Source organism: Talpa occidentalis, unplaced genomic scaffold, assembly GCF_014898055.3.
Source record: "Talpa occidentalis isolate TD23 unplaced genomic scaffold, MPIMG_talOcc4v2.1 talOcc4.15, whole genome shotgun sequence".
NCBI classification, from domain to species: Eukaryota; Metazoa; Chordata; class Mammalia; order Eulipotyphla; family Talpidae; genus Talpa; species Talpa occidentalis.
Genome location: NW_023601543.1, coordinates 32,162,918 through 32,170,538, shown reverse-complemented (window position 1 = coordinate 32,170,538; position 7,621 = coordinate 32,162,918). Strand labels below are relative to the sequence as shown.

Sequence of the window (7,621 nt, the reverse complement as noted above, 5' to 3'; positions counted from 1 at the left end):
AGGGATAAAGTTTGGGGTGCGGAGGCCGGAATCCAGTATAAAGGGAAAAATGCAAGGTTTCATTATCAGAGCAGACAGGTGACCTTGTTAAAGTGACAGTTTCGTCTCCCGTCACAAAGCGCACATATTAGATCATCCCGATGCTGGGAAGTGGCTTTTGAACATATGATTTGCTTATCAATATTTTCCAAGACCCGCTATGTGTTTTCATATTTGAAATATTATATTTAACATTTAAACAGTAAATATCAATGTATATAATTTATAATATACATTACGGGCTATATAAGTGTATGGCTTGTTGTATATAAATTTATAATTTACATTTGCCATACGAACCAACTACGTAGAATATTAAAACTACTATATATCACTATATAGAACAGAGCAGCGGGAGGCCGCGGGCTGCGGGTGCTGCGGCGGGGCGGCCGCGGGGTCACGTGGCCCTACGGCGGGTCACGTGACCCGCCGCTCGGGGCGGGCGCCGAGGTGTGTGGCCCCGCGCACGGACGGGCGGCGCCGGCACCTGGCGACCGGCCGGCTGCCCGGAGAGGAGCGGGGGGGAGTTTGGGCGCGGGGGTGCGCGGGGAGGCGAGGGGGGAGCGCCTGTCCCTGCCGCCCGCCCCACAGTGCTCCTCTGCGGCGGCCAGAATTGCGGCGTTTGTTGCCGGAGGAGCCGTCCCTCGGCCAGCGGCGAGCTTGGCGCGGCTCTGTTGGGTCCCGGAGCTCGAGGGGCAGGGAGTCCGCCTGCGGGAGCACCGCGGAGAGAAGCGGCGGCGGCTGTTGCAGGAGGTGGGTGCGAGGCCGGGAAGCGGTGTCCCGGGGCGGTGGTAGCCGAGACTCCATCCTGGGGCAGGAAATGCCTGGAAGCCGCCCGCTCGTCCCGGTTTCCTCGCGCTCCCTCCTTCCTTCTGAACGACCCTTCCCCCACCCCAGACTCTCCTCCCGGCGCCGCAGGACTCGGCGCTGCTTTTGGGGCGGGGGGGATGGGGGCGGAGTGAGGTAGGGGACGTGGACGAAGGAGTGGGGATTGCTGCCCAGGGATGCAAGCGAGGCCTGAACCCCGATCTGGCCAGCCTTAGGGAAGGGGGTGGGACCAGTGGATTTCTCACTGGCATAGCGCCAAGTTTCTTAACCTCCGGGAAGATGCCTGGATCTCCATCCAGGGAGGATCAGCCCTCCTTGTGAGTTTCTCAAAGGGCCTAGGTCCCATTGTTCTGCGACAGCTCCCTCCCTTCAAGGGACCTGAGAATCTGCTCCTTGTGAGGCTCCCTCCAGCTTCATTCCTGGGCTTCAGAAGAGGGTGTGTTTGAAAACCACTGGCATAAACTACTTTATGGATGGTCTCATACATTACCTTTTTTGGATCCCTTCTATCTCTTCCCTGATTTTGTTTTCTGATCAGTACTTTTAGACTTGGAAATTGCACTCATCCTTGTTGACTCCATTATTTCTGCTGATTACTTTTGGTCATTCTATGAGACAGACTCAAGATACCAACACCCTTTTGTGAGAATATGAGAATAAATTTTTATAATCATTAGCCTCAATTTATTTGTACTTATTATGGATCTGAAGCCAATTAGTGTGTAGAGATTTTCTCATTTTTTCTAACTGCATAGTATTCCATTGAGTCACTACCATAATTTTTTAGTTACTCTCTGCATATGGATATTAGTTTCTAATATTTTAGTGTTTCAACAATGTTGGAATGAAAACCTTATGCATGTGTATTTTATGATTAGAGATGTATCTTCACAATGGATTCCTGGAAGTAGGGTTGGTGGGTCAAATGATTAAGTGTTTGCATAGTTTTATTAGGTAGTCTCAAATATTCAACCAAAGAGAGATTAAAATTTTTCATTCCACCAGAAGTTCATGAGAGTTTGTATTTCTCAGTCGTATTGACCAATTTTTTATCCTTCTGGTATTTGTAGAATTTGTAGTGATGTTACATCTCATTCCTGATCTTAGTAATTGTGTCTTGTCTTTTTTTAAATCATTCTAGCTAGAGACTTACCAATATTACTGACTTTCACAACAAACTAGCTTTTAGTTTTATTGATTTTCTTTATTTTTGTTTTTGATTTCATTGATTTCTACCCTTATATTAGTATCTTCCTTGTTTACTTTGTTACCCTTCTATTTTTACCTACTCAAAATAGAAATTGAATTCATTGATTGAAGATCCTGGTTGCTTTGATCCAAGCGTTATTTAGAAGTATGCTATGTAGTTGCCAAGTATTTGGAGGCTTTTCCACATATGTTTCATTATTAATTTCTAATTTAATTCCATTGCAGTCAGATAACATATTTTGTATGATTTGATTTTTTTAATTCAATGAGACTTATTTTATGGGCCAGAATATGGTCAGTCTTCACACATGTTCCATGTGCACTTGAGGAGAGTTGTCTATTCTTCTGTTGTGTGAACTATTCTATTAACATAAATTTAGGTCTAATTGTTGCATAATGTTGTTTAAATTTTCTACCATAGGTCTTCATTTATTTTGTCTGTTATTGAAAGACAGGTGCTTAAATCTGACTGTTATTGTGGATATGCACATCTTCTTGAGGCTCTATCATAGTATTTTGGGTGTTATTATTTTATAATATACTGGTGGATTCAACTTGCCCTTTCTTTCTCATTTATGTTCCTAAGACTGGCATACGCATACACACACACACACACACACACACACACACACACACACGCTAGTATGTATATATATGTATATACATATAGGTATATATTTGCTGTAGTTTTTCAGTTTCAATGTTATATTAAGTTCATTAAATGAGTTTGGTTAACTTTTGTCCTTCTAGTCTCAGGAAGAGTCTATATAACAGATTATGTATGTTTTGTAGTTGTGTCTAAAGAACTTTGGGACTTATCTCAAACATTTCTTACCTGGTGGTTTTTTGGGCAACATACACATTATATAACCTCTTACAGATTTAAAAAAAAGGCTGCTTTGCAGAATCATAATCTGCACCATAATTTATTCACCACAGCTCCTTGCACTTAGAAGGGTCAGCTTTCTCATTCATTTGTCACTTCCTTCAGTCATCCCCAGTTTTTTATATCTCTGTCAAAGGGCTGTTCTTTTTTCAAAGATTTACTTATTTATGCCAGAGGTGTGGGGAGTGAGAGGATTCACCAGAGACAGGGTGGAGAGCAGAACAGGTGGATTGACTGAAATACACTGCTGAGGGGAGCAGTGGGCCAGACAGGAGTGGTCTGCTGTGCAATGTGTGCTGCAGGGGCTGTGGGTTGCATCATAGTGCTGACACTTAACCCCTTGCACCACCAGGGAGGCCCCTTTTTCCAAAGATTTTCTAGAAGCCACCTACCAGCTTCTTGGTGACATTCCTGATCCCTTTCACCAACTCCATGAACTCTCACTTTTTGAGCCCATCCCTAACCAATTGACTTAATATCTTCCCTCCACTTGTTTACTTGCCTTTTGTTTTGATTGTTTCCTTTGCTGTGCAGAAACTTTTTAGTTTGGAGTAGTCCCACTAATGTTTATTTTTAGTTTTGTTGGTTGTGCTTTTGATGTCATATCAAAGATTTGCTGCCAAAACCAATGTCAAGGAACTTTTCCCCTATGTTTTCTTCTAAGAATCTTAAAGTTTCAGGTGTGACATTAAATCTTTAATCCATTTCGAGTTAATTTTGGGGGGTGATGGAAGATAGGGGTCCAATTTCAATCTTTTGCATATGAATACCCAGTTTTCCAGCACCATTTATTGTGGAGACTGACTTTTCCCAATTGAGCATTCATGGCTCTCTGATCAAATATTAGTTCATCAGGATGTGTGCAATCCTTTCTGGGCTCTTGATTCTGTCCCATTGCTGTTTGTTTTTGTGATAAATTCTTCTTGCCTAATTTCTTTGGCTAAGACTTTTATACTGTGATTGATAGGAATACTGAGAATGGGCAATCTTATTTTGATCCTGATCTTGGAGGAAAAGATTTCAGTTTTTTACCTTTCTGTATAATGTCAGCTATGGATTTCTCATATATCACCTTTATTATGTTGATATACATTCTTTATAGACCCAGTTTGTTGAGAATTTATCATGCAATGATGTGAATTCTGTCAAATGATTTTTTGGCATCCATGTGAACATCATATGATTTTCATCCTACATTCTGTCAATGGGATGCATCTCATTTAATTGATTTGTATATGGTGAACCATATTTGCATCTCAAGGGTAAATCCCACTTGATAATATTTAATGTTTTCGTGATTTTGGCTTCCTAGATGATATCTCATTCTAGTTTTGATATGCATTCCTCCTGTAATAAGTGATGTTATTTTTTCATATGCCTATAAGCCATCTGAATGTCCTGTTTAGAAAGGTGTTTTTTTAGGTCTTTTGCCCATTTTATGATTAGATTCTTTTTTTTTATTATTGTTGAACTGTATGAATTGGTTGGTTACCTTTTTGTTTTTGTGATTTTTTTTTTTTTGAGATACAAAAACCTTTTTACTTTGATGTAGTCCCAGTTGTTTATTTTTGCTCCTGTTTCCCTTGCAATTGGACTTGTGTTCCCAAATATATCTTTGCTATGTGTGCCCAGGAATGTATCACCTATGTTTTCTTTTAAGTCTTGTATGCTCTTATATCAGAACCTGTAAATCCATTTAGAATTGATTTTTCTATGTGGTGTTAATTACCTAGTTTCATTTTTTTTTTTTTTTTTGCATGTGGTTGTCCAAATTTCCCAGCGTCATTTGTTAAAGAGGTTTTCCTTTCTCCATTGTATGGTCTTGGCTCCTTTGTCAAAGATTAACAGTCCATATTTGCGTGGGTTTATTTCTGGGATCTCTATTCTAGTCCATTGTTCTGTTTCTGTTTCTGTTCCAGTGCCATATTATTTTCATCACTTTTGCTGTATAATGTAGTTTGAATTCAGGGGGTGTGATACCTCCATTTTTCTTTATTTCTCACAGTAATGCTTTGGCTAATCTCAGGGACTTTTTATGGTTCCATACAAATTATTTTTTTTTTGTAGTTCAATGTTTAATTTTTTTTAGAAACTACTATACTGTTTTCACAGAGACTATAGCATTTTGCATTCCCACAAGTAATGAATAAGGTTTCCAGTTACCTCACATCCTTACCAACAGTTATTTTCTGTATGTGTGTTTTTTAAGGTTACATTTATTTTTATCTTGAAAGAGTTAAAACTTTTTTTTCCTGCCCTTATCCCTTGTATATCCCCTCTTCCTTTCCCTCCTCCCTCTCTTAATCTCCAAGCCTTCAGAATGTTTATGGATATCCACTGGTTTTTGAAAATATTTTACATTATCAAATTGTCGACTACTAAATATCTAGTGTTTGTTTTATCATTTTGAATTACTTTGCTACACATAATTCTCTAAAATTCCCTCCATTTTGTTGAAAATGGCTGTATTTCATCCTTTATTATTCTATGGTGTGTATGTACCACATCTTCTCAATCTCTTCATCTGTTGAAGGAGATTTTGGTTGTTTCCATGCCCCAACTATTTTAAACAATGCTGCTGTGAATATTGTGGAATATATGGAGATTTTTGTTAATGGTTTCATGTTCTGTGGATGTATGCCAAAAAGTAGGATTGCCAGGTCATACAGTATTTCCATTTAAAAAGTTTAAGATAAGTCCAAATTGCTTTCCATAGTGATTTAACCAGTTCATATTCCTAACAACATTAGGGTTCCTTTTTCCCTGCATCCTTTTCAGCACTTTTTGTTGTGGGTCTTTTTTTTTTTTAGTATTTATTTATTTATACAAGCACTGGGTACAGTCAGAAGCGCAGTAGGGTGAGAGAATTCACCAGAGCCAGAGGGGAGAGCAGAGCAGGCAGAAGGACCGAGGTACACTGCTAAGGGGAGCAGCGGGCAGCAGGAGAGATGGGGGGGAGGTGTCCCCCCTCTCCCCCCCTACACCCCTCTTCCCCCCCACTCCCCTCTCCCTCCCCCCACCCCAGTGGCCAGGGATCCAACCAGTGCTGCAGAGGCTGCAGGCAGCTTTGCAACCCAGCGCTCAACTGCTGCGCCACTGGGGAAACCCTGTTGGGGGGTCTTTTTAATAGGTGCTTTTCTCACAGGTGTGAGGTGGTATCTGATTGCATCTCTTATATAAATAAGAGAACTGACATTGAACATTTTTCATATATCTTTTGGCCTTCTGGATATCTTCTTCAGTGAATTGTGTGTATCTGCTACCCATTTGTTAATTGGGTTACTTGTTTGTTGTTGAATTTTATGAGTAGCTTTTAATATAGCTTGGTTATTCATCCCTTATCAGTTATATATTATATATATATTTTCTTCCACACTGTAGGGTGTCTATGTAATCATTCTGTATTTTCTTCAGCTGTTTAGAAGCTTTTTAATTTGGGGTAATCCCAATTGTTCATTTTGTTTTTAATTCCCTTGCCACAGGGGTCATATCACCAAAAATATCTGTACCCTTGATATTATGGAACTTATCACCAATGTTTTCATTTATGTATTCTTTTGTTTCTAGTCTTACATCTAAATCTTTAATTCCTTTGAAGTTTATATTTGTGTACTATGTTAGCCAGTAATCCAACTTCATTCTTTTATGTGTGGCTTTTCAGGTTTCCCAGCATTATTTATTAAAAAGACTGTCCTTTTCTCATTTTATGGTCATAGCTGCTTTACCACAGATTAGGTGCTGGTATGTACAGGGATTTAGTCTGGGCTTTCAGTTCTATTCAGTTGATCCATGTTTCTATTTTTGTGCCAATACCATACTCTTTTTAGTACTGTTGCTTTAAAGTTTGAAGTCAGGTACCATAATACCTCCATTTTCACACCTTTTTTTCACAGGGTTGCATTTGCAATTCGAGGCATTTTATGGGTTCCATATACATTTCAATATTTTTGTTTGATTTCTTTTACAAGTATTGCTAGTGTTTTTATGGGGATTGCATTAAATTTATATATCATACCACAGTTAGGCAGCGCTGCTGATTTGATTCCATTTCCAGGTAGGGCCACGGGCTGTATGCTGAGAATGACCAGGATCATTGCTCAGGTGCCTTGCCTGGGGAGCATAGGCATTTGGGCAGGGTTGTTTACCTGGTTTCCTGCCCAAGAAGGGCTAAGGATGTGTTCCATGGTTGCCCAGTGCCTCTGACTAGGCTTCCTGCTTGAGCAGGACTGGAGGGTATGACCAGTAATTTGGTAGGGGAGTTGGTTTGACTCTGTCTGGTTGGGGCTATAGACTGTGCTCCATTGCTGCGTGGGGTCACTGTTTGGCTCTCTGGTCAAGAGGGGCTAGATGCTATGCTCCTCCTTTGGACAGAGTTGTCGACTTGGCTCCCTGCTGAATGAGATCATGGAGTGTGTTCTAATGTTTCCTAGGATTGCTTTTTGGGTGCCCAGGTCAGGAGAGGTGGAAGGCTGTGCTCCATAAATGGGTAAGGCTGCTGCTGGCTTGGCTATTCTGGGTGGGCATAATAGGGTAGGCTCAGTCGCTACTCAGGGTCACTATCCAGACGTTCTGTTGGGGTAGGATTAGAGGTTCTGCTCAGCAGTTCAGTAGAGCTTCTAGCTTGCCACCCTGGCCAAGGTTATAGGCTAGACTACGTGG

The 7,621-nt window shown here is 40.8% G+C and overlaps 1 protein-coding gene across 1 annotated transcript in view; it reads left to right on the top strand.

Annotated features, from left to right (window-relative positions):
* The first annotated feature begins 630 nt into the window (after positions 1–630).
* Positions 631–7,621, top strand: part of GPRASP2 (G protein-coupled receptor associated sorting protein 2) — a 28,015-nt gene continuing 21,024 nt past the window's right edge. Inside the window, exon 1 of the mRNA XM_054695633.1 lies at positions 631–792. The gene's annotated coding sequence lies outside the window, so the exon portion shown is untranslated. The remainder of the gene's footprint in view (positions 793–7,621) is intronic.